This window comes from Podarcis melisellensis (assembly GCF_964234715.1).
Source record: "Podarcis melisellensis genome assembly, chromosome: 4".
Taxonomy (NCBI): Eukaryota; Metazoa; Chordata; class Lepidosauria; order Squamata; family Lacertidae; genus Podarcis; species Podarcis melisellensis.
Window position 1 is genome coordinate 92,202,963 of NC_138531.1, and position 26,247 is coordinate 92,229,209.

General features: G+C 43.3%; 1 protein-coding gene and 1 long non-coding RNA gene across 2 annotated transcripts in view; one reads left to right on the plus strand and one right to left on the minus strand.

Annotated features, from left to right (window-relative positions):
* DLG2 (discs large MAGUK scaffold protein 2) overlaps nucleotides 1-26,247 on the plus strand; it is an 852,330-nt gene that overhangs the window by 477,024 nt on the left and 349,059 nt on the right. The window lies entirely within an intron of this gene.
* LOC309369445 lies at nucleotides 1,337-2,448 on the minus strand. Its single transcript, XR_014168139.1, has 2 exons — nucleotides 1,803-2,448; nucleotides 1,337-1,577 (listed from the first exon to the last, which is right to left on the minus strand). It is a non-coding gene; the product is annotated as an uncharacterized lncRNA (long non-coding RNA).

Genomic DNA, 26,247 nt, shown 5'->3' on the forward strand with positions numbered 1-26,247 from the left:
AAGGCAGTATCCAGCGTTGCCATTAGTATCTCCTTCCAGTAAGTGGGAGGCGTAAAGCTATAAAGAAATTCACTGTTATTCTGGTGGGCAGAGGGTAGTGGAAGCAGGACTGGTGTGCATTGCAGGGAACATGAAACCTGCTTCAAATATCCCTCTCTGTGGGTGTCAGGCATCCAGGGCCAGGGATAATAACAGGTTTTTCCATTAACATAGCACTTACTTTCTGCTTAGGAGTTAATGGTATCCATCCATTTGTACGTGCAAAGATAAATGTTCATAAATGAGCTGGAGTTTGTGGTGAGCAGTGCAGTGGCCAAGTTTGCTGTCGATGCCAAATTGGGCAGAGTGGTAAAGAACAAAAAGCGATTCATGTGCTGCTCCGAAAGGCTCTCTCCAAACTGGGCAAATGGGAATTGAAATGGAAAATGTGTCTCAATATAAGCCAGTGCATTTGGGTTTTGTGCGGCTTTCTGGCCCCAATGTGCTTCACTTCATGAGTAAGCAATGTTGTTGGCGTCCATCTGTCTTGAGAGACAATGGCTGAAGTCAAACCACTGCATTAGCAGCGCTGAAGTGACTTCGCTGGGTGCAAGCCTGGGCAGTGTGTGTGGAGGTCCTGGGCTGCCCAGGTGACAGGATTTCATATACACACTTGTGGATCTGATCTGGGATGTTGGAGAATTGGTAGTGTTTTACAGGCTGCATTGATGTTACAATAAGCAGAGTGAGGCAACCTTCTCAAGCAGCTGATTTGAAGGGTCGTGAAAGGACATTGAATTGATAGTGATGGAATTTATTGTTGTTGTTATTGCCAAGGCAGGGGAGAGGTGCTTGTGGAATCTTCCACCTCACAGCCTTCTCTTAAAGGTAAAAAGGTAAAGGGGCCCCTGACCATTAGGTCCAGTCGTGACCGACTCTGGGGTTGTGGTGCTCATCTCGCTTTATTGGCCAAGGGAGCTGGCGTACAGCTTCCGGGTCATGTGGCCAGCATGACTAAGCCGCTTCTGGTGAACCAGAGCAGCGCACGGAAACGCCGTATACCTTCCCGCCGGAGCGGTACCTATTTATCTACTTGCACTTTGTGCTTTTGAACTGCTAGGTTGGCAGGAGCAGGGACCGAGCAACGGGAGCTCACCCCGTCGTGGGGATTCGAACCGCTGACCTTCTGATCGGCAAGTCCTAGGCTCAGTGGTTTAACCCACAGCGCCACCCGTGTCCCTCACAGCCCTCTCTTACATGCTGTATATTTTGGAAAGTTGCTTGTTTGCTTTGCATTTGGACATTTCTTAAGATATTGTAAAATAATAATAATAATAATTGCATGGGGTTCCTGGCATCAGGGAGGAGGTTTTGTTTATGTTTGTATAGAACTGGAAAGTGTTTTGAATCAAGGTGGTGGAGTGAAACTTTCAAAACTGCCCTGATTTCCACCATTGATTTCAAAACTGCAATGACTTTCTTCTTTGGTTTCTTAAAATTCCCAACCAACCCTAAGGACAAGACTTCTCATGGTTCTGTATGTGTTATTCTTTCATAGGTATTGTTTGCCAGTTTCCAAACAATAGCTGTATTCGACCCTAAGAATCTAAAAGGGCTAAAAGACATATAGTTCAGCAAAACAATTTCAAACTTTTCCACCAGGTCAGGAAACCCTAAGCCAAGTAAACACTTGCGTGTAGAACGAGAGAAACAGAATGGATGGGATTTATTTCAAATGGATTTGTGTAATAAAACATAGTTACTTCTACAGTAATTTCTCTCCCCCCTGCCCAGGCCAGAATGAAGTACTATATTTAATTTACCTTCCTGTCAGGAACAGTGTGCTATCGTATTTGGCTTCCTCTTTAATCCCTAATTAAAGAGGCTTCTGTGATGGATCTCAGATGCTGTAGCAGGTAAGTAGCAATTAAATACATGACTGATTAGCACAGTGGAATATCTTGGGACCCTCAGTGTGAAAATGGAGCTAGGCTCAGTTGAACAGTTGAAATCAATAGGAGAACTTGCACAAGGTCTCTCCCTCTCTTTCTCTGTTAATTTGACTCCTTTGGGATTGTGGAGGGCAATTTGGATTAATCATCCGCAAAGTCAGAGCAGGATAAAATTCTTCTTCTTTTTTGCCTGTGTGGTGGAAGCGAATGCGTCATCCTTCTAGTTGCATTGCAGTTGTGTTGTACAGTACATGCTTCATGAATGAAAGGAGAAGTAGAGAGGTGATCCAGACTAAAGCAATATAGTGCATGTTGAAATATAGAAATAGTTCAAGCCATAGTGGGAAACCATGTGAATGAGCCAGGTTGAGATTTGAGCTTGCATGCCCTCTCCTTCTTTTTTTGCTGCTGGTTTTGGGAGGAAGTGATTTGGAAAAATCCGCCATTAGTTTTAAACAAGCCACAGTTCCCTGTTGAATCCAGACTTTGGGAACTGTGATTTGTTTAAGTGTGGGATGTAAAGGTGCAGGTCAAATGCAACATTCCGACAGAGGACTAACGGCCTCCGTGTTCTAACCGGTTGCTGTGACAACCAGTTTGTCGGTTGCTGGTAGTTTTGCAAGATAACTGCTCAGCTGCAGTCACCTCAGGACCAACTTCCCTCTGGTATAGTTTATTTGCTTGTTATGTAACCTAAGCCTGCCTTCAGGTGCAGTTCTGTAAACCTGAATGAAAGAGTAAAATAGTTTTATATTAATATGATAACAGATTTGTGTGTGTATTCTTTAAGAGGGATTCAAAGGGATCTTTAACCAGGAAGGCATTTTTATTAGTAGAACTTAGATGAGTCAGCAACAAGCTGATTGCTGCATAAACTTATACAGTGGTACCTCAGGTTACATACGCTTCAGGTTACAGACTCCGCTAACCCAGAAATAGTGCTTCAGGTTAAGGACTTTGCTTCAGGATGAGAACAGAAATTGGAGAAGGAGAAGTTCCAGAATGAAACTGGTTTAACTGTGGTTAAGAGTGTAAAATATTTGGGGATCAATATGACAGCTAAAAACATGAATTTATTTAAAGATAACTATGAGAAATGTTGGAACCAAGTGAAAAAAGATTTGGAAATTTGGTCAAACTTGAAGCTTTCCTTGTCAGGTAGAATTGCAGCTATTAAGATGAATGTATTGCCTAGAATGTTATTTTTATTCCAAACACTGCAAATTATTGATAAGATGGAGTGTTTCAAGGGATGGCAGTGTGATATTTCTAAATTTATTTGGCAGGGCAAAAAACCCAGAATAAAATTTAAGATTCTAACGGATGCAAAGGAAAGAGGGGGATTTGCCCTGCCAGACTTGAAACTTTACTATGAATCAGCAGCTTTCTGCTGGTTGAAGGAATGGCTGCGTCTTGAGAACACAGATATTTTGGATTTGGAAGGTTTTAATAATGTTTTTGGGTGGCATGCATATCTATGGTACGACAAGGTTAAGGCTCATAAAGGTTTTAAAAGTCATATTGTCAGAAAAGCACTGTACAATGTTTGGATTAGATATAAAGATCTACTGGAAAATAAAACCCCAAGGTGGCTTTCGCCTATGGAGGCCAAAGCAGTAAAAAAGCTTAATATGGAATGTACATGGCCGAAATATTGGGAAATTTTGGAACAGGAGGGTGATAAACTGAAACTGCAGAGTTTTGAGAAATTAAAAGGTAAGGTCCAAGATTGGCTTCACTATTATCAATTGTTGGAAGTCTATAAGATGGATAGGAAAATTGGCTTCCAGGTGGAAAAATCAAAGCTAGAGACTGAACTGTTAGAACCCAATGCTAAGAACTTGTCAAGAATGTATAATTTGCTGTTGAAATGGAATACACAAGATGAAACTATTAAATCTGCAATGATTAAGTGGGCACAGGATATTGGTCACAACATTTTGTTTGTTGACTGGGAAAAGTTATGGACCACCGGGATGAAATTTACGGCATGCAATGCCTTAAGAGAAAATATTATGAAAATGATTTACAGGTGGTACGTGACCCCAGCCAAACTGGCAAAAATCTATCATTTGCCCGATAATAAATGTTGGAAATGCAAAGAAACTGAAGGAACATTCTTTCACCTTTGGTGGACGTGCCCAAGGATTAAGGCTTTCTGGGAAATGATATATAATGAAATGAAAAAGGTATTTAAATATACCTTCTTGAAGAAACCAGAGGCCTTTCTCCTGGGCATGGTCAGCCATGTGGTGTTAAAGAAGGACAGAACTTTGTTTATGTATGCCACAACAGCAGCAAGGATTCTTATTGCAAAGTATTGGAAGACACCAGAGCTACCCACCTTGGAAGAATGGCAGATGAAAATGATAGACTACATGGGACTGGCAGAGATGACGGGCAGAATCCGAGACCAGGAGAAAGAGACAGTGGAAGAAGATTGGAAGAAATTTAAATATTATCTTGACAAGTATTATAAAATTAATGAAGGCTAGAAAGACATGGGTTGGAAAATAATACGGTGTTCAGAGATGTTAATTAAGAAAAGGACTGGAATTGTCAAAAAACTTTGGGAAATAAGGGAATGGATTTACTGACTGGATAATGAAAATAGAATACAGAACGGGGAGGTATGAGGGAGTCGGGGAAAGTAGGCTGAGAAAATAAGGTCTGAAACTATACTTGTTGTTTTTGTTTATGTTTGTTTTTATTGTTGTTTTGTTTTTATATGTTGTTAATGGAAACTTCAATAAATATCATTAAAAAAAAGAACTTTGCTTCAGGATGAGAACAGAAATTGGGCTTCGGCAGCGGCGCAGCAGCAGGAGGCCCCATTAGCTAAAGTGGTGCTTCAGGTTAAGAACAGTTTCAGGTTAAGTGCAGACCTCCGGAACGAATTAAGTACTTAACCTGAGGTACCACTGCAAAGGGGATTGTTTAACTCTGCTAAAGTAAACCTTCCTGCAATAAGAACAAGCCAGGATCAATCTAGCTTCAGATCTAGATATGTTCTGAAACATTGTCTTTGGAAACAATCTTGAAACAAATTGTTCGTTTCCTGCGCCAATCCCGGGGTCTTAGGGATTCAACACCACCTTCCTATCAACTACCCAAATACCCTCCCTATCAATCCCTTTCTTTAACTTCTAGCAGGGTTGGCAATGGTGGCAACCTTAGAGAGCAGGAAGAAGGAAGATTTTTTTCTCCCTTTGCCTTTCCTCTCTGCCCTTGTTGTCCTGATGTGCTTTGCCCTATGGCAGGACTGACTGACTGACAGCAGTAGCACTAGGAGTTTGAGTCTTCTCAGCGGCCACTACTATTGTGCATGATGGAGTAAAAGGAAGAAAAATGGCCTTCAACCTGCAATCTGTACAACCATTCTCGCTGGAAAGTAGGAAAAGAGAAGAGTACGGAGGATGCTGGGAAGCTCAAACTTCTTAGAAGGAGCCCTTTTCTGAGTCAGATATTGTTCTGAGCTGCCGCATAGATTGCAAAGAGAATACGGAGGATGTGTGTGGTGATCTTTGAAATCTTGACTTTCTTTTGGAGAATGCTTTCAGGAACCTCAAAAGTTTGTTTCCAAGCCAGTAGTCCAAGCCATTAGAAAGTAGTCCTGCAGCACCCATAGCTTAAGCAAACTGCAGCTCCCTGAGTTTGGATGTTACATGGAACTGTTGAGCTTCCACACTCCTCTTTCTGGTATATGAAAGAGGAGAAGAATAGGGAGCACAAGGTTTGCTGTGACTCACGCAGTAGGAAATCATAGTTTATTGTTGCTGTGTGAACTAAGTCATAGAGTTAGATCTAAGTCATAGAGTGAGAGCCAGTGTGGTAGTGGTTAAGAGCTGTAGTCTCGTAATCTGGGAAACCGGGTTCGCGTCTCCGCTCCTCCACATGCAGCTGCTGGGTGACCTTGGACTAGTCACACTTCTTTGAAGTCTCTCAGCCCCACTAACCTCACAGAGTGTTTGTTGTGGGGGAGGAAGGGAAAGGAGAATGTTAGCTGCTTTGAGACTCCTTTGGGTCTCAAAAAGCGGGATATCAAATCCAAACTCCTCTTCATCTGTCAAAGACATTTGTGGCTTCCCAGTTGAGTTCATTTCTGTCTCTTATTTCCTAACACACCTAAATTGGAAAGAAGTCATTTTCCAGTAGAACTGAATTTGTGAAGGGAATGTGAATTACTTTGGAAGTACTTTGTGAAAATGTGAAATACTTTGGAAGATTATTTTTTTGCATGGAGATGTGAGTTAAAATTTACCAAGAAATCTTTTCAAATCCTCTCTGATTCATTTCTGCTCTTGTTCTGTTAAAATGTAGCAATTGCAGCATATTTAAAAGATTACACATTTTGAAATGCTTCCCCCACACAATCAAGTAGTCCAAAAACTTATTTTTCAAATGAGTTGTAATAATGAATGATGACGGTCCTTGACAGTCCTAAACTGGAGCTAAATGAAATGTGAGGAGAGATGGTTGATTTTAACTCTGGGAAAGAGGAAGAAGTTGAGTCACTGTAGATGTTTTAATACTGTCAATCTACAGAGTTCGGCAGCATCTTTGAAAATGTCCATGAAGTCATGGACTCCTAGAATTGTAGAGTTGGAAGGGACCATGAGGGTCATCTAGTCCAGCCCCCTGCAATGCAGGAATCAGAGCTAAATAATCCCTGACAGAAGGCCATCCAACCACTGTTTAAAAACCTCCAAGGAAGGAGAGTCCACCACCTTCCAATAGCCACTCTATAAACCTCAAGTAGTTTCCAATGGTGTTTCTTGGCTCATGGTAAGTCTTCCATCAGCAGAACAGGGAGGGAAGTAATTTTATGTGATTCTCCTTGCAGCCCCTGTGCTCTAATAAATCTGCTTTGTTTGGTCCCACAACCCTCTGGAGCAGATTTAGGGGGGGACTGCAAGGTGGAGGGTGAATTGCTGAAAATTGCTGAAGTAACCTGCTGGACACAACTAAGGATGTAGCAAGGTGCTGATTTATATTCCAACCCATGTTGGTCACATGTAGTACCGTTTCCATTCTGCTGCAGTTCAGATTCCAACAAAGACGTTACTTGGCTTCCTGTCTGCTGTAGTGGAATTTTACATAATTACAGTGGTACCTCAGGTTACAGATGCTTCAGGTTACAGACTCCGCTAACCCAGAAATAGTACCTCGGATTAAGAACTTTACTTCAGGATGAGAACAGAAATCGTGTGGTGGCAGTGCAGCGGCAGCGGGAGGCCCCATTAGCTAAAGTGGTACCTCAGGTTAAGAACGGACCTCCGGAATGAATTAAGTTCTTAACCCGAGGTACCACTGTTATATTATTATTTTGTTATTCGACACCATTCAACACAAAGGAAATGCAGTGCAAATGGCAGTGCGGGGGTGAGTAATCAATTATATATTGCTGGTGGAGTGAAAGCAGACCAATTGTGAATGCCAATCTTATTCATTGGAATAATTGTCATTCCAGACATGGGATGGACAAGAGGACACTGGCAATTTCCATTCCCATTTTCATCAGAATTCTCTGGCATCCCTAGACACAAACTGGCCTTCCCCATTGAGATGTAGGAAAAAAGTCTTGTATGATGTGGTCCTAATTTTTCAGTCCAAAGTTGCTTGGTAGAAGGGGATTGTGGGAAGTGTACACAGAGTGCTAGGATTGCGAGTACTTTGTGCTAATGAGGGACGAAGCAAATTGCTGGTTCCTGTTTGGATGCTTGAAAGGAAGACTTCTTCTCTCTTGTTCCTTGTGCGTAAGTTCAGCAGATGGCTACATGCTGTGGTCAAGAGCAGGAAAGGGACAAGGAGAACGTGACTGCTTCTTGGACTTAAAAAAAGAGAAAAGAATACTGTATCTCTTTCCGAATTGGCAGACACATCTGTTGTCTATGCCTCTAAATAAATGGTAACTTTATTGCAGGGAGAGGAAAGGGACATCATTGCACTGCTTAAGTTAGTTGCACTTTGTTCCTGTAGTAATCAATTGGAGGTAAATTTAGTCACGACTAAGGTGCATTCAGATGTGGTTACTGTTGTGTTAGTTTTTCCTGGTGTTTCTTTCCTGTTTCCCAATGTTCCATTCACGCTGCAGTATCTGTTGTGTTACGGAACTGTAGCTTTTTGACCAATATACCGGCATGCCACATTGAATTTTGTTCGCACCAGTGGGCATGGTGTGGCACAACAGATGTCATTGGACAACACTGCTAATTCTCCACCCTTTCCTCACTTGCGTGCTTCTATTCCCCCATGATAACAGCAAACAGGGGTACCAACTTGAATAAAATATTGGGGGGGTAAGCCCCACCCTGCATAATGAATCACATGATGCGGTGCACACACACCTTTGAATGGCAATGCCCATCTACTTTTGGGGGTCCCAGCCCCCTCAAATATTTTATTGAGGGGCTGAAGGGATCTTGGCCCCTAGAAGTTGGCTCCTATGTCAGCAGGAAAGAACCATATACCAGGATACCACCCCAAATTTTGTGGCATTGCTCCTCTGATTTTACGGGTTAAGGATGCTGCAAACAGATATGTTCTGGAATCAAATAACACCGAAATGAGCACTAAACATGCATTATATTCAGCTAGTTTTTGGGAAGTGGCTTTTACATCATTTGAAAGCTCAAATACAAGCAGGAATTAACAGCTCTGTTAATGCATCCTGAATCCCATTCATTTCAATGGGAACTAACCTAGGGTGGATCCAACCAATTGCATCTCCCGCTTTCATTCTGTAACCTAGAATGTCTCACCACCAGAGAGCCCATCATTCGGCCCCAAAGGCTCCCAGTTTGAAGCAGGGTATCCCTGATGCTGTCCTATATGTTTCAAAATGTGGCGTTCCTTGTGGGTGTTGTAGTGTAAGGAGCACAGTTATTTATGCATCCATTATTCCGTAGCACTTAGGAAGCAGCAACTTTTCCTCATAAATCAGAAATATATTCAATAGCCTGTCTGCCTCCCCACAGTAAAGCACTGTATTGCTCAGCATGTGGCCTCATAAAATGTTTCTCTGCAAATATGCACCCTCCCTGGTGAGGTTTGGACCAGCTGTTTTTGGAGACCAGATGAGCAGTTCTGCTCAGCTGCATGCTAATTAAAGCTGAGACTTTATTGAATTTTTGCATTTCAAGCCCTGGATGGATAATGCCTACTCTCTGCACCAGCATTTGAGCACTGATAAGGGGTGTGTATGACCTATATCAGGCTTGGTCTTCCATTTCCATGTGAGAAACTGGAGCAGCTCTCAAATTGTGCTCTCCGAGTTGTGGCAAACTAACACACACACAAATGAATGAAAGTGTCAGTGAGAGAGAATGGGAGTTTGGAAACTTGGTCCAAGAGCAGAAATTTGCTAATTCAAACTCTTCCTTGGCATTTCCCCCCCCCCACACACACACCCTCAAAGTGTGTTGCTCTTCCTCCAAAAATCATATTTATACAATGAAATATAGCAGGTACTGGCAACATGATCAACCAATTCAGGATCCAGCAAGGATGCCTTTAGTCAAAGAACAAATCTGTCAGCAAATCTATTGACAAATCCTTCCAATAATCTAGTACAGGGTTTGGGGAACTTCTGGTCTCCCAGCTTTGAATCCAACAACATACTGAAGGCCAGGGGTTCTCCATCTTTGTTCTACGATGGCCAGCATCAGTGTAACCTTCTGTGTCTGCTTGATCGTATATCGCATGGGGCTTGTAGTTCATGCATTCGAATGCACTATGTGTGATTATTGGAGTTTAAAATTGTACCCAACCCCTTGGTTTTTTTAAATAAACGGGTCTGAGCATAGACAAGAACCACAATGTGCTATAAAACTTCCCAGGGGACAATCCTGTAGCCCTTCGTTGCAGCGAATAACATTAAAATCAATGAGATAAATTCTCCCGGTGGAGAACTGACCATTATTTTGTAAGCTGGAACGGCTTAAGATCATTAAAGTCAACTTGTGCCTGCTCCATTAACTTAACTCCAGCAGAATTACTGCAAGAATGACTGCACCCCATTGTATCAATCAAACCCAGTTCTTACTACTAATATAATGTACATGAAGAGCATATGGGACTATAAACAGCTTAACAGCAGCATTCATTAGAAAGTATGCGTGGTTTTATAACCATAATTAAAACAATAGATACGTTGGACACCTGTTTAAACCAGAACGATGTTTTCAATAACACTCTGATATTATACTTGGTTGCCATTCCCAGAGCTGCTTAATCCACATAAATCAAGCAGAACTTGGAAGCAGAGGAGCTAACTGTAAATCAAATGACTGCATGTCAGACTTACAAATCCACTTTAAATTTTGTCTCTTATATGGGACATGAAGTATTTGATGATCAGCCTTTATTGCAAATGGGTTGTTGCTTGAAATATAGCCTAATTCTTCCAACGGGAAGGAACTATACGTGATCGTTCAGGAATTAGCTGAGACCCATAGAATCTAGTACTGTAGTCTTCGTGTTCTTACAGCTATTTTGAGTTTAATAAACATTTCACATTTGTCATCTCAATAATTCATGCAGTAACATGCAAAGTAGGTAAGAATTGTTGTTGTTGTTATGCCAAGCTTAATTTTGTGAGTTTCAGTGTTTATGTCAAAATTTGTTCTATTCTCAGAATTTGGTAAATGGCTTGACTTATTTCCAATCCAGTTCAAATCTGACTCCCATGAGGGCAAATATATACATTTATGTACTATGTGTTGGAATTGCAACAGCAGGGATTGTTCAATTTGTAACATAAGGGTTAATTCGCCTCATAGTATTAGTCCAAGGGCGTGCATGTGGAGGTGTTGCTTAGCAACCAGTGAGATTGGATTTATCTCTGGTGAGGTAGCACATGCTCTGATTGGCCGTATCGTTCTGAGGCAGTTTCCCTACATTTGTTTTTCGGTGCATGTTTTCCTGCTATGTACAAGGCCTGAACTAAGAAAAACATCACCTCTCCACTTATTTTTCCTCAAATAAAACACGTTCAGTTTGCTTGATAAAATGTTATCAGGATTTATTTTCTTTCTGGATTCCATCTGTGTTTTTAAGCGACTTTGCTGACATAGTGCACCTGGAAACAATGCTATGCGATCATTTACAATAATTTCCAGAGACATTTCTTCCAGCTCCACTTTGAAACTTGGAGGTGGCACTACACTTTCTAGCTGCTCTGTAAAAGCTTTTACTAAAATAAGTAAATAATAATAATAATAAAGATAGAGAGGAAGCTCTTAGAACAGCTTCATATTACAAACATATTATAGCACTCCAGCCTGCCTCAGTCTGGTGTTCTGCAGATGTTTTCAACTACAGGTCCCATCAGCCCCAACCAGCATGGTAAGGGAAGATGGGACTTGGAGTCCAACAACATCTGGAGGGCACCAAGTTTTGAAATGCTGCTGTAAGCTAAGTAAGGTAAAGGTAAAGGGACCCCTGACCATTAGGTCCAGTCGTGACCGACTCTGGGATTGCGGTGCTCATCTCGCTTTATTGGCCGAGGGAGCCGGCGTACAGCTTCCGGGTCATGTGGCTAGCATGACTAAGCCGCTTCTGGCAAACCAGAGCAGCGCACGGAAACGCCGTTTACCTTCCCGCTGGAGCAGTACCTATTTATCTACTTGCACTTTGAGGTGCTTTTGAACTGCTGGGTCGGCAGGAACAGGACCGAGCAACGGGAGCTCACCCTGTCATGGGGATTCGAACCACCGACCTTCTGATCGGCAAGACCTAGGCTCTGCGGTTTAACCCACAGTGCAAGTAGTCCCCTCCTAGATATCCACCCCCCCCATCTCTCAGGTGGGTTTTGCCCCTTCCCACTCCTCACAAAACTACTAGGGGGACATTTTGATCAGCCCTATTTCAGTAATGTTGTCAAATGCTAAACACTCATTGACTGTCAGCTCTTGGAAATAAAATATCATTGGATATCAAATGCAGGCAATAAATAGAGTATATTCATTTGGCCAGAAGGCAGTGGGAGAAAGTTAGAGGTCTGGAATAAATGAATGAAAATTACAGCTGGGACTAAATATATTTTAGCTCTGCAATTCTGTTATATGACTTAATTGTTAAAATAGCCTTTGCAATTCATGGTTTTGGCTTAATTGCTCCCTTCTTTATAGGACTAGCCATTTTTTGATCATTAACTGGTGTACCTCTGACAAACACATCCATGGCTGACTGTGGAGGTTATGTGGCTCCAAACCCTGATGGCTATATTCTACCTTCACTGTTGGAGGCAGTAGTTTCTGAATACCATTTCCTGGAAATTATGAATGGGGAAAGTTGCTGTTGCACTCATGTCCTGCTTGTTGTCTGGTTGGCAACTGTGAGAACGGGATGTTGAACTAGATGGGTCATTGGCCTGATCCAGAAGGTGGTTACTATTATTGTTGTTGTGCTGTTGTGTTGTTGTTTTGTTTTAATTTATTGCCTGCTCTTCACCCTTAACACCCCAGGGTGGGTTACATCAATTTAAAATACAGCTTTTAAAAAATGCTCCCTTATGTGCCATCTGTTGTTGTTTAGTCGTTTAGTTGTGACCGACTCTTGGTGACCCCATGGACCAGAGCACGCCAGGCACTCCTGTCTTCCACTGCCTCCCACAGTTTGGTCAAACTCATGCTGGTAGCTTCAAGAACACTGTCCAACCATCTCGTCCTCTGTCGTCCCCTTCTCCTTGTGCCCTCCATCTTTCCCAACATCAGGGTCTTTTCAAGGGAGTCTTTTCTTCTCATGAGGTGGCCAAAGTATTGGAGCCTCAGCTTCACGATCTGTCCTTCCAGTGAGCTCTCAGGGCTGATTTCCTTAAGAATGGATAGGTTTGATCTTCTTGCAGTCCATGGGACTCTCAAGAGTCTCCTCCAGCACCATAATTCAAAAGCATCAATTCTTCGGCGATCAGCCTTCTTGATGGTCCAGCTCTCACTCCCATACATCACTACTGGGAAAACCATAGCTTTAACTATACGGACCTTTGTTGGCAAGGTGATGTCTCTGCTTTTTAAGATGCTGTCTAGGTTTGTCATTGCTTTTCTCCCAAGAAGCAGGCATCTTTTAATTTCGTGGCTGCTGTCACCAACTGCGGTGATCATGGAGCCCAAGAAAGTAAAATCTCTCACATGTGCCATCTATTGTACCCTATGATTGTTTTCTTGTGGTTTAGAATTGCATGGTTGAACCAGATATGAAATTTATCCTCGGGAACAGAGCCCTGGCAGCATCACCACTTGGGGTTTAGGTGAAGCTATTCCTTAACAAGCAAAGATTAACTTCCTGCCTAAAGCAGAGGCACCTTAATCTATTTCTGCTGCTTAAAATATAGTGGCAGTATTAAAAATGAAAGAACAGGGGCTGTCGGTTGCATTGCTAATGGTATAGACTGGGTGCACATGGTGTTTGCTGAATGGGGTATGGGCATCCATTTATTTCATGGAGCAGGTTCTCACAATTCCAGCACAACGAGTGAAGATCTATTGTAGGAAGAAGCCAAATGACTTCATATTTTCCATGTGTGCATTTTGTTACAGCCTTTGGTCATAATCATCTACAAAAACCTTGCAGGTTTTGACTTTAAGTGACCTCTTGTTTCTAGTGTATAAAAATAGCCTTCCCTCTGCTCCTGTAGCCCATTGATGTGATTTGGCCACTGCGTACTTCAAGGTCCTTGTAGCACTGCAACTGAGCGTGATCTTCATTCCTGTGTGAAATCACACATTGCATCTAAGAGTGTCACTTGTCTTCAGCTAGGACAGCTTGTAATGTTCCATGTCGGAGGCACGTTTGGTTATAGCTGTAATATTAAAAAGAAGACAAAGAAATGAAATACCAATCCCTCTTTGAAAAGATAGGAAGGAAAAGAGGGAATATATATATTCTCCCGGTGCAGCACTGTTTATTTGGGAATCATCGTCAATAGAGTGGTGCTTCTCCAACAAAAAAACAAATGCATGGTTTACAAAAGCAGCAACAGTGGCTAAACATATAGGATGGCAAAATCAGAATGGAAAGTGCACACCCAACTTTAGGCACAGGGAGTTCATGGACCTGGTGAAGGCTGGCCCTACCATTGGGCAAAATGAGGCAGCTGCCTCAGGTGGCAGATGCTGAGGGATGGTAGTCAGATGTTGGAGTATGAAGCCACTTCTGGAAACCTAGTGAAATATATTGCAAGTTTAGCACTCATTTCTGTGTTATCAACAAGTGGATTTTCCCCCCAAGCAAATAAACTTGTGCTATATTTTAAAAAAATAATTGTTATGAATGATTTTCTTAGTTTACAAAAGTACGTGCCACTTTTTCAGGTTGTGTTTTCTACAGATCAGTTACATTCGTTGTGAGACCTTAGTGTTGCATGCAGTCTAAGATTGGGAAGAGAAGAGAAGAGAAGAGGGGGTTGCATGGCGTGTGGTATATTTCCGAAGTCATGCTTTTATGTCATGTGGAAGCTCGAACAGAATTTGCAAATCAGCAGTGAGGGAAACATCAGGAAAATGGGATAAATTGCCATGTGAATACAGCCTAGCTAAGTTTGTGGTTAAGATTAGGGATTCCTTTGAATTATGTGGGATGCTTTGGATACTTTTAGCCTAGGAACATCTAGCCTGGCATGATCACATGACCATGCAGTGTTGCTACCTTTAAGAAGAGCTCTGCTGGATCACACCAAAACCCCTTCTAGTCCAGCATCCTGTTCTCACAGTCCCAAGTGAAGCCCGCAAGCATTCTCCCTATCTGTGATTCCTAGCAACTTATATTCAGAGGGTTACTGCCTCCAGAATGCATATACACCCCTCCATCTTTTTTGGAGTCATGCTTGCTTTGGCCCCAACTCCCATTATGAAGGTTCAGCAGAGTTCTACTTCTGTATCACTTTTCTGGCAGGGGATGAGGGCATCAAGTTGACCTCTGGAGATAAGGAGACCACTGTGCCCAACACTGCCACTAGGTCTTGTAAGGGCTAAAGCCGGGACCCCACAGACACCTGCTCCTGAGGAGCCAGAAGTTGCCCATTGCACATCACCAGTCCAGCTGCGCACCCCAGGAATGAGGCTATAGAATGGATGCTTATCAACATCCATAGTGCTTTGTGATTATTCTCTTCTTATCTTAAAGGGCTGCTCTCTGAAGCTGGATAGTCTGCAAGTGGAGCTGACAAGGGAATTTGAATATTTCAGTTAGGGTTGAGGGAGAAATTTGATTCAGTTTGCACATCAAGGTGGACCTACCTAATTTACATCCTCGGAAAAGGATGCGCATACTGAAACACAGCCATCCTTCAAAATGTGCAGGTTTCTGAATTTTGCAAGGCAGTTATCCCGTAATGTGCATACACTAGGGTAATGTTTGCATTTTAAAAAGGCATCCCTTTGTGAAAATAACATTAAAAATGCATTAAATTGCGGGGAAATTGCTTGCAAAGATGAGTACATTAGGAAAAATTGCATGGAAGAAATTCACACTAAAACGATTGTGAATTTTATATTTCACAGACTGATGTGGAGAACTGAACTTAAGATTAAGGGGTGGGGTTGGGAGAAACTGTAAGACATCACCAGATCCATTCACCCCTTATACTAGGATGTGTTCACCATTCTCCCTCTCTTACACACCTTTAAAAAAAAAATATCAAACTCTTGTGACCATGCACCACCTGTTTTTTAAGGTGCAAGTGAGAGGATGCTTGGCAGGGAAATCATTCTGGAACATGAGCACAAAGAAAAAAATGTTGGGAGGAGCGACAAGTAGCTCTAGACCCCAGTGTGTGGGTATGGGCTTAGGGGGGGGATAGGTGTTAATAGTTTTCCCCAGGGGGGAGCTAGAAGACTGGGAGTGAGTTGGGAACAGCTGAGTCTCCCTAGCGAGTAGGGAGGAAGGTTAGGCAGGATTGGTTTGCAGGAGTTTGGCCAAGTGACAGTGTCGTAGTTATGTTTTGTGCTTTAAACAACCACTCTCCTGGGCCTTTGAGACCTGGACAAACTATGAAAAGATTAAAAAATAATAATCTTCATGTACTTCATTCTCACTGCAACATCGCATATCCGGGAGGTCCCCCCCCCTCTCTTTGAGCTGTTCTGATTCTTAGCTGCATAACTCAGAAACAGAAGCAAGGAGTTAAATTTCAGCAGGCGAGAGAAGCAGGAGGTGAGTGCTGTGCTTCACTAGTTTAATGCGGCGCCTTTCATGCGCTCTCTCTCTCACACACATGTAGTTTGTGGTGTCACTGCTAAAGAACTGCAGGCAGACACTTAGCAGTCTGGATGTGAGCTGGATGCAAAGATTCCTCACCCAAGACCTCCTGCGGGCAGTATGTAAATATACCTGCCTGCTGGTCACACACGAGAACCTTATTCCCCTCCCTTTACTTCTTCCCTCCTCCTCCCCCCTCCTCCCCGCCACAGTCAGCTACTAGAACTGAAAAAGACCCGACAAAAGCGGCAGTAGCAAAACAGTGAAAAGACCTGAGCCGTTGCCACTATTGCCTCTGAGCTCCGGTGGAAGTTTATTGTCGGTGTGGCTGGGAAAAATCCTCGCTGCCTAGGATGCTGGCTTCAATCTGGTATGCGAAGAAGCTGGGACGCAGGTTTGTCCATAACGCCAGGAAGGCAAAGGCAGAGAAGGTATGTTGCTACCAAGGGAAGGAGCCTCTCTGCTGGTACCCGCGGGTCTCTCGGTGTCCTGTGCTGTGTCTGATTGTGCCAGTCGAAAACACAACCTGCTTAACAGTGTAATGTGATTAATTCAAGGAACGCACTGCGACTCCCGTGTTTATTTATTTCTTCACCCATGTCATCCTCTCCTTCCCTGGCTGGTCTCATTTAAATCCTCAGCAGGTGATTTCTTTTGAAAGTCTTTTGTAGGACCTTTTTTTCTTTTTCTTTTTGGACAAAATAATCTGCTGTGCATCTGGCCTTTGTGTGTATGTTGACACTCAGGGGTGGTTGGGATTGGGGGGGGGGGAGAGTATGCTGGTAAACTTGTTGCAGTTCTACACTATAAGGCACGAATGCATCTGGTGCTTCTTAAATAAGTGACTCTATTTTTCTTGCTTTGCATGATTTATCAGAGGATATATGCCCCTGTTTTGATGCCACATGTGCATGTGAAATAAGTCAATGGAGAGCCTTGTGTCTGACACTTGTATTTCTCGATACTTGTTGCAGTAATGTAGTGCAGTTGTGATACACCTCTTTAAAGGGCTAGTAGCTAGGATTACCAAACCGAACAAAACCCACAAGCCGCCCCTTTGACCTTACTTGCCTAATATATCTAACATGTACTGTTATATTATTTATATTTCACCTCTGCCGCTTGTCCAGCACCCTCCCGTACCAGAATGTGTGATGGCTTTGTGTTAAATTTTTCAGCAATCAACCTTAGTGGTGGGGTTTTGTTTCAGATCTGTCCCTTAAGGACAGCACTTAGTGATTTCAAATTTATGGTCCTGACAATGGGGAGGAAAAAGAGGAATGGAGATGGTTTTCGATTTTGGAGGGGAGAGAGGAGATGGCCATGAGCTTCAGAGTTCCTCGGTATCAGCTAAATGACATGATCCTTTTTCCCAGAGTGGGATGGTTGACGTTCTGAAGAACTCTTAAGCCTTGGGTTAAGGAGGTGGGGGAGAGAGTCAGAAGTATAAAGGTGTATTGTGAGCACCTTCACTGCCGAGATATATCAACTCCCAGGGTTTCTATGGTCTTTGATGTATCAAAAGAATTTGTCCGGTTATTTCTTTGGTATTCCTTTTGTGTTGGGCAACCTGATAGCCAGACCCGGCACACAATTGCTCATTCACCTGGCCGGAATAAATTTCCATGATCCAGAGCAACCATAGAAGGTGATTTATGAGGAATGTGAGCCCAAGGTATGGTGGCATCTTTGAGTTTTTGCTAGTGAAGAATTTGCTAGTGTGATTTATTCTTCTTCGTTTTTTAAAATGTTGCATGCTGATGGGTCCTCCCATCACTACCGCCCTGGACAGAGCAGGATTATTTCTAAAATTCTGTTTGCTGGTTTATAGTGTGATACCACTACCTGAACCACTACAGCAATGCACTCAGGAGAGTAAGTCTTATGAAGTCAGACCAGCAGTTCAATTGCCCCAGTGTGCTGTCTCTAAAAATGGCAAGTAGCCAGGGTGCACTTAAGCTATTAAAAAGTGCCTTACTGGATCACACCCAAATGCTATCTTGCCCATTTCCAGCGGTAGCCAACCAGATACCCTTAAAGCCCACAGCAGGGATGTGAAGGAAACAGTCCCTCCCACCACTCTGTGACCATGCCCAGCACCTGGAAGCTCCATCATGGCTGGTAGCATCATTGATACATATATCCTTAATGAATGAATTGAGGAAGGGCCACAGCTCTGTGGCAGCACATCTGCTTTTCATTCAGAAGGTACGAGGTTCAATCCCTAGCATATCCAGGTAGGGCTATGAATGTTTAAGTCTGAAATCCTGCTGTCATTCAGTGTAGACGATATTAAGCTAGATTCAGGTAGGTAGCCGTGTTGGTCTGACACAGTCGGGGTGTGTGTGTTAAAAAAATTAAAATTAAAAAATAGTTGCACCTTAGAGACCAACTAAGTTTGTTCTAGGTATGAGCTTTCGTGTGCATGCACACTTCTTCAGATACGAAGCTAGGCAGACCCAAGGTCTGATTTAAGCATCTTCCCATGTTCTGTGAATGGCCCAATCCCAATTTTGAAAGAAAGTAATGAAAAGCAACACTTCCTCCCCTTATTCCTGGGTCTGTTGACAACTGCTTTTACTGAATGACCCAGTGTGTGTGTGTGTGTGAATAATATTCTTCCTATTCATTCTCCCCACCCCATTCAGAATTTTGTAAACGTCTTGCCCTCCCTAGAGCAGTGGGCATTGATAACATACCTTTTATGTTGTTCCCAGCTCCAGGCATTCTGAAGCAGACAGATGCCTCAAGTATAATGATGCACCTCCTTGGCAAATAGCCATTGATATTCTCTCCCCGCCACTCCCCCACACACAAACATTGCATGAAGCACTTTCTTTGTGCACCCTGCTTTGCAGACCTTGTTCCATTTACCACTTCTCCTTCTCCGTTTTCTTTTCTTTTCTTTCTTTTCTTTCAAACAGAAATGCTTCTTCTTGTTTTGGAAGCCAGCTTACATGACAGTGTGCATGCACAGAAGAGAGAAGGCAATGAAAAGAGGCTAATAAGGCGGCGGGGGGGGGGGGGGAGACACATCAACAATCTCCATCACTTTTGAAAGAAAGGCCCTTTCTCAATCTATCTCCCAAACAGGGAATCTATCTGAGACTGACAGCCACATTCCATGCCCTTCTGATATTAGCCATGTGCACAAACTTGTGTTGCGTGATTTATTTATTTTTTGCAGCAAGTTCATAGAATTCTAGTGAGCAAATCTAATAAAAAGAGACATTTCCCTTGTGGTCTAGCAACATGCGATATGAAAACGTTTTTTGAAATTGCATCCCTGTGAAATGAACGTCTTTTCTACCACCACCAACGCGTCTGTCCACTTTTTAAGATGCCATTGATGCTTATATATGTATTCCCTCCGCCCCATCCTATGAGATCTCCCAGAACAAATATTGGAGTTTGCAGCATTCAGGATGTAGTCGGAAAGGTACAGGCAAGTAAAAGAAATGAGCAATAATATAAAGAGCCTTTTCTCCCCTGGCAATTGAGAGACTAGCAGATTTATAGAGAGGATTAGAAAATCAGTGGAGGATAAGGCTATCAACAGCTAGTCATCTGGGGTAAGAGGCATATTTCTGAATACCAGTTGCTGGAAACCACAGGAGGGGAAAGTGCTTTTGCATCGATGTCCTACTTGGTGCTGTGGGTTAAACCACAGAGCCTAGGACTTGCTGATCAGAAGGTCGGTGGTTTGAATTCCCATGACAGGGTGAGCTCCCATTGCTCGGTCCCTGTTCCTGCCAACCTAGCAGTTCGAAAGCATGTCAAAGTGCAAGTAGATAAATAGGTACCGCTCCAGCGGGAAGGTAAATGGCATTTCCGTGCGCTGCTCTGGTTCACCAGAAGTGGCTTAGTCATGCTGGCCACATGACCCGGAAGCTGTACGCTGGCTCCCTCGGCCAGTAAAGTGAGATGAGCGCCGCAACCCCAGAGTCGGCCACGACTGGACCTAATGGTCAGGGGCCCCTTTACCTTTACCTACTTTGTGGGCTTCCCATCAGCATCTGATTGTCAGTGTGAGAACTGCATGCTGGATTATATGGGGCATTGGCCTGATCCAGCAGAGCTGCTCTTACATTTGCTGGATCAGACCAAGGATCCATTCATCAGGTAGCTTCTTATGCACTTATCATGGCATGAGCTTATGCTACACTGCAACCAGTCTGTTGGTCTCTCAACTCTTCATTCTCCATCATCATCATCATCATCATCATCATCATCATCATAGATCATTTACTTCCTGCCCCTTTCTCAATGTGTCCTGGATTTTGAAATCCATTGATTTTTTTCTGGGAGATCTTATAGGCTGCATGGAAACCAACAACATCTAAACGTTGGAGAGGCGTACAGTGGTACCTTGGGTTCAGAACTTAATTCATTCTGGAGGTCCATTCTTAACCTGAAACTGTTCTTAATCTGAGGTGCCACTTTAGCTAATGGGGCCTCCCGCTGCAGCCGTACGATTTCTGTTCTCATCCTGAAGCAAAGTTCTTAACCCGAGGTACTATTTCTGGGTTAACGGAGTCTGTAACCTGAAGTGTCTGTAACCTGAAGGATCTGTAACCTGAGGTAACACTGTATTGAGGATTTTTTTGGGGGGTTCATTTTCTAGAGTGACACTTTCAAGTATGGTTTAATATTTTCCTCTACTAAACTGCTAGGAAAATGTCTATTCTTGGATGTGGTCGCAAGAATTCTGTGAACTACTGCAGCAGGAGCAGAGATCATTAGCGTGGGGTATGCACTGCATGCAGAAGAGTCAACCCCTGGCATCTTCAGTTAAGGATTAGGCAGTAGGAAAGATCTCTCTGTCTGAGCCCCTGCTAGTCAACATGGTGATAATCCTATAGAGCAGTGTTTCCCAACCTTGGGTCTCCAGCTGTTTTTGCACTACAACTCCCATCATCCCTAGCTAGGAAGACCAGTGGTCAGGAATGATGGGAACTGTAGTCCAAAAGCAGCTGGAGACCCGGGGTTGGGAAACACTGCTATAGAGCAGCTTCCTATGTTCCTAAGTCATTGCATATATCATGTAACACAGTGGTGGGGAACATTTTTCAACCTGGAGGCTGCAATCCATTCTGACAGACTTTTGAGGGCCAAGTTGGAGGGAAAAGTGAGCAGAGCAACACATGTTAATTTTGCTTTTGTAGAATAGAAGAGTTTGGGTTTGATATCCTGCTTTATCACTACCCTAAGGAGTCTCAAAGTGGCTAACATTCTCCTTTCCCTTCCTCCCCCACAACAAACACTCTGTGAGGTGAGTGGGGCTGAGAGACTTCAGGGAAGTGTGACTGGCCCAAGGTCACCCAGCAGCTGCATGTGGAGGAGCGGAGATGCGAACCCGGTTCACCAGATTACGAGTCCACCGCTCTTAACCATTACGCCACACTGTTGTTTCTACATGCACTCAGCATGCCTCTCGGTCTCTTCCATTCAAACGAGTGAGCAAGAGCCATCACCAGAGTTCCAAGGACCACATCCCAGCTAGGCAAAAGTGCTTGAGGTGTGAAAGAGGGTCAGTGAGGAGTGTGGACTGGAGAAAGTTTTGAGGGCCACACAGGGAAGCTTGGAGGGCCACATTTCAACACACCCCTGTTATGAAACAAGTGCATTCAACTTCTGTGGCAAATGGAGAACATGGCATGTGGCAACCAAGAGAACCAGGGGATTGGTTAGAAGCATAAGTAGTCTCAAAGAGCCATCACCTCTCAATATGAAACCGTGTGTGTGTGTGTGTGTGTGTGTGAAGGTCTATACAGCTGCTGCTGCTGCTCATAATACAAAGCTCTAAAAAAATTTTTCTCTCACACTCACTCATCATCTATCTAGCTTAGGGTTGAGATTTGGTGGCTGCTCCAGTGAAGACCTATAAATAAATAAATAATAGATAGATAGATAGATAGATAGATAGATAGATAGATAGATAGATAGATGATAAATAGATAGATGATAGATAGATGATAGATGATAGATAGATAGATAGATAGATAGATAGATGATAGATAGATAGATAGATGATAGACAGTTGAACTTATTAGTCGCTTGTCGCCCAAACAGTCTCCAAGCAACTTACATTGGGGGTGGGGGCGAATACGCATATAAAACATTAATATTCTATACAATTTATTGAAAACAGCAACAAAGCAGCCCCCAGCCCTCATAAAATTGACAGAAAACATTTGGCAGCATGCTCACAACAAGGAACAGAACAATACTCTCATCCATTAATCATCAGACAGAAAGAAAAAAAATCAACATCGGCACCCACTCCAGCCCAGAAATCATTCGCATCAACCCTGTGATTGTTATTTTTTTAATCTTCCTGCAAAACCCAGAAATCCAGAGTCCGTGCCAGCCATAACATTGGGGAGTGGGTGCTCTGAGGATGAGCCAACAGCTCTCCCCTTCTTCCAGGGAGCACATCAACAACTGCAGAGCAGGGAAATATGGCAAAGGGTTACCATGCGCAGCCGAGCATCACCATTGTATCCATGTTGCCCCTTTGTACTCGTACTGTAGTGGGTGCTGCAAAAGGAGGGTGTGCCCGGGATGTATTAAGATAACAGATGCTCAGAATGATCTTGATGCTTAGAAGTGGGCTAATAATAAAAGAGAACTCAATGAGGACAGCGTCTAACTCAGAGGAAAAAAGGCCCAGGTACAGTAATATACGGAGGGAAATTGGTTAATATACCTTGACTAAAGAGCCCCTGATGAGTTGTAATGGATAACAAAACTGAACATGACTCAGCTGTGTGTTCTGTGACTTAAAAGGCCTAAACCTCTTCAGGATGTACTAAGAAAAGCATATTATCACAGCCCTGGAGCCTATCATTCTGTCCCCCCACCCTTCCCCAGGCTCTCTTATTAAATTGCTGTGTCCACTTGTGTGTCGGCTAGATGGATTTTGAAGAAAGATGCTGACAAAACTGAAAGGAAATGGGGGTGGACAAGACAGATGAGGAATGATCCAAAAGACAATTCCTCCAAGGAAAGGCTTTGGGGGAAGAGTATGGATAAGAGGCAGAAATAAAGCCGCAACCCTGTGCCCATTTTCTTTGGCGTAAGTGCTACTGAAAGCAATGAGACTTCTAATTCGATGCATCTAGACTTGTGCTGTACAGTGGACACTCGGGTTGCGAATGTGATTCGTGCGTGTTTGCAACCAGCAATGCATGTTTGCAACCAGCAGCGTTCGCAACCTGCAGCGCTGCGTCTGCGCATGTGCAGTTGCGATTCGGCGCTTCTGCACATGCGTGACTGGAACCTGGAAGTAACCCGTTCCAATACTTCCAGGTTTTGATGAGTCCGTAACCCAAAAAAACACAACCTGAAACATCTGTAATCCGAGGTATGACTATACATAGGAACAGAGGAAGCTGCCTCCCCCCCCCCACTGAATTAGACCACTGGTCAGTATTACCTACACTAACTGGAAGCTGCTCTCTGGGATTTTAGACAGGGAGCATTCTCAGCCCTACCCCGAGATGCCAGGGATTGAAGCTGGGACCTCCTGCACACAAAACAGATGCTTTGCTACTGCAGGAGAAAATCATTTATCCTAGCAAGATCATTTATCCATTAGCAAAATGGGGCTATGCCCTGCAAATTCAGGGATAGGAAACATAAAGACCAACAGCAGCCTCATTTGTCAACTTAAGCTCTGCCCCATCCACCCGTCATATATACTTGGAAGATGTGGGGAAACATAGCAGAATGATAGCAAACACTGGCCATCTTCAACCCAGTTGCTCACTTTTTGTTGTTGTTGTTTAGTTGTTTAGTCGTGTCCGACTCTTCGTGACCCCATGGACCAGAGCACGCCAGGCACTCCTGTCTTCCACTGCCTCCCGCAGTTTAGTCAAACTCATGCTGGTAGCTTCGAGAACACTGTCCAACCATCTTTTTCTCTGTCGTCCCCTTCTCCTTGTGCCCTCCATCTTTCCCAACATCAGGGTCTTTTCCAGGGAGTCTTCTCTCCTCATGAGGTGGCCAAAGTATTGGAGCCTGAGCTTCAGGATCTGTACTTCCAGTGAGTACTCAGGGCTGATTTCCTTAAGAATGGATAGGTTTGATCTTCTTGCAGTCCATGGGACTCTCAAGAGTCTCCTCCAGCACCATAATTTAAAGCATCAATTCTTCAGCGATCAGCCTTCTTTATGGTGGGAAACCATAGCTTTAACTATACGGACCTTTGTTGGCAAGGTGATGTCTCTGCTTTTTAAGATGCTGTCTAGGTTTGTCATTACTATGCTTAATTGGGAAAAATCGGGGTGTGTTAGTCAATTGCAGCAAAAGCAATCGGATATCTTACATATTTATTATAGCATATTATTTCATAGACACAACCCCACTTTGCCAGATGGAAGAGAATCAATCTTAGGCACTCTGCATTGTCGTTCGGCACCCAGTATTCAAAGGCTTAGGCATTCTCATGTGCCAAATGGACAAAGCAGCTGTTTCTTATAAGGGGATTAGTTAAATAAATGAAGGAGATGGTGCTAGTCTTACTGGCTAGGACCAGAGGTAGCATATCTCTGAATTCCACTGAGTGGCATCTGATTGGCATCTGTGGGGAGCAGGATGCTGGGCAAGATAGACCTTTGGTGAGATCCATCAGGGTTATTCTCTGGCTCGACCAGCGTTGGTGGCATAGAATTAGAGAGATCAGGTGAAACATTATTTCTTTATGGCCTCTCCCATTTGCAAGCTTGTGTCCATAGAAGTTTAGAGAATGCTTTGATGGCATGTGATGGTTTTTACAATGGCACAGCTCAATAGCTCTCAGCCTAGGCAGTGTCAGGGTAGAAAACTGCTTTTTGGCGGGGCATTCACTCTGACCTTCTGAAGGACATGTTTTCATCTTGTCCTTCCTTCAAAGAGCTTAAAGGTAAAGGGATCCCTGACCACTAGGTCCAGTCATTACCGGCTCTAGGGTTGCGGCGCTCATCTCGCTTTTTTGGCTGAGGGAGCCGACATACAGCTTCCGGGTCTTGTGGCCAGCATGACTAATCTGCTTCTGGTGAACCAGAGCAGTGCACAGAAACGCCGTTTACCTTCCCGCTGGAGTGGTACCTATTTATCTACTTGCACTTTGACATGCTCTCGAACTGCTAGGTTGACAGGAGCAGGGACTGAGTGACGGGAGCTCACCCCGTCACGGGAATTCGAACCACCGACCTTCTGATCGGCAAGTCCTAGGCTCTGTGGTTTATCCCACAGCGCCACTCGTGTCCCTTTTTCAAAGAGCTTAGGGAAACATCATTTTATGTTGACACAACAACCTTGTGAGGTAGATTTGGCTCAGAAAGGTGATTGGTCCACAGTCATCTGGTAGACTTCAAGGCCAAGAAGATATCTCAACCCACATTTTCTGGTTCTCCTTTACTTTCAAGTCCCTGAAATCCAGACACACTTTGGCTGCCAATAAAGTACTTTAGGAAACAATCAAGGTGGCTGCATCTCCATATCCAATCTAAAGCTCTGTATAAAAGTATATATAACCACAAATGGCAGTTCTGGTGGACAATGGCAGGATTTGCTATAATCAGATAACAGTGGTAGATTTAACAGTCTGCGAAGTCAGTAAAAGCACTCCTTTATTTCATGGCACTATCAGGACATGGAATTAAATGGGATTATTTGAACAGAATAGCAGCGCAGTCTTAATCATGTCTGCTCAAATGTGAGTCATTTTGAATTCAAGGAGACTTGTGACACCTGACTGTGTTTCTGAAAGTATACTATGTCACCAAATCATCACATACTATCTTTTCCCCTTGTATGCAATAACCAGCAATAATAGGAACAGTAAAAATCTTAACAACATTTTCTGTGTTGAAGATGCACAGAATACCTTGTTCCTTTAATATTTCTGTATAGGAAACCAATATTATTTTACTGGTGGATACTTAAGGCTGAGGTCAGGTGCTTAGCTTAAGCCCACCTTATGAGTTCACGGTAGAGAATAATAATAGTAATAGTAGAAGTAGTAATTATTATTATTATTATTATTATTATTATTATTATTATTATTATTACCCCGGGCATTTGGCTGGGTTTCCCCAGCCACTCTGGGTGGCTCCCAACAGAATAATAATAATAA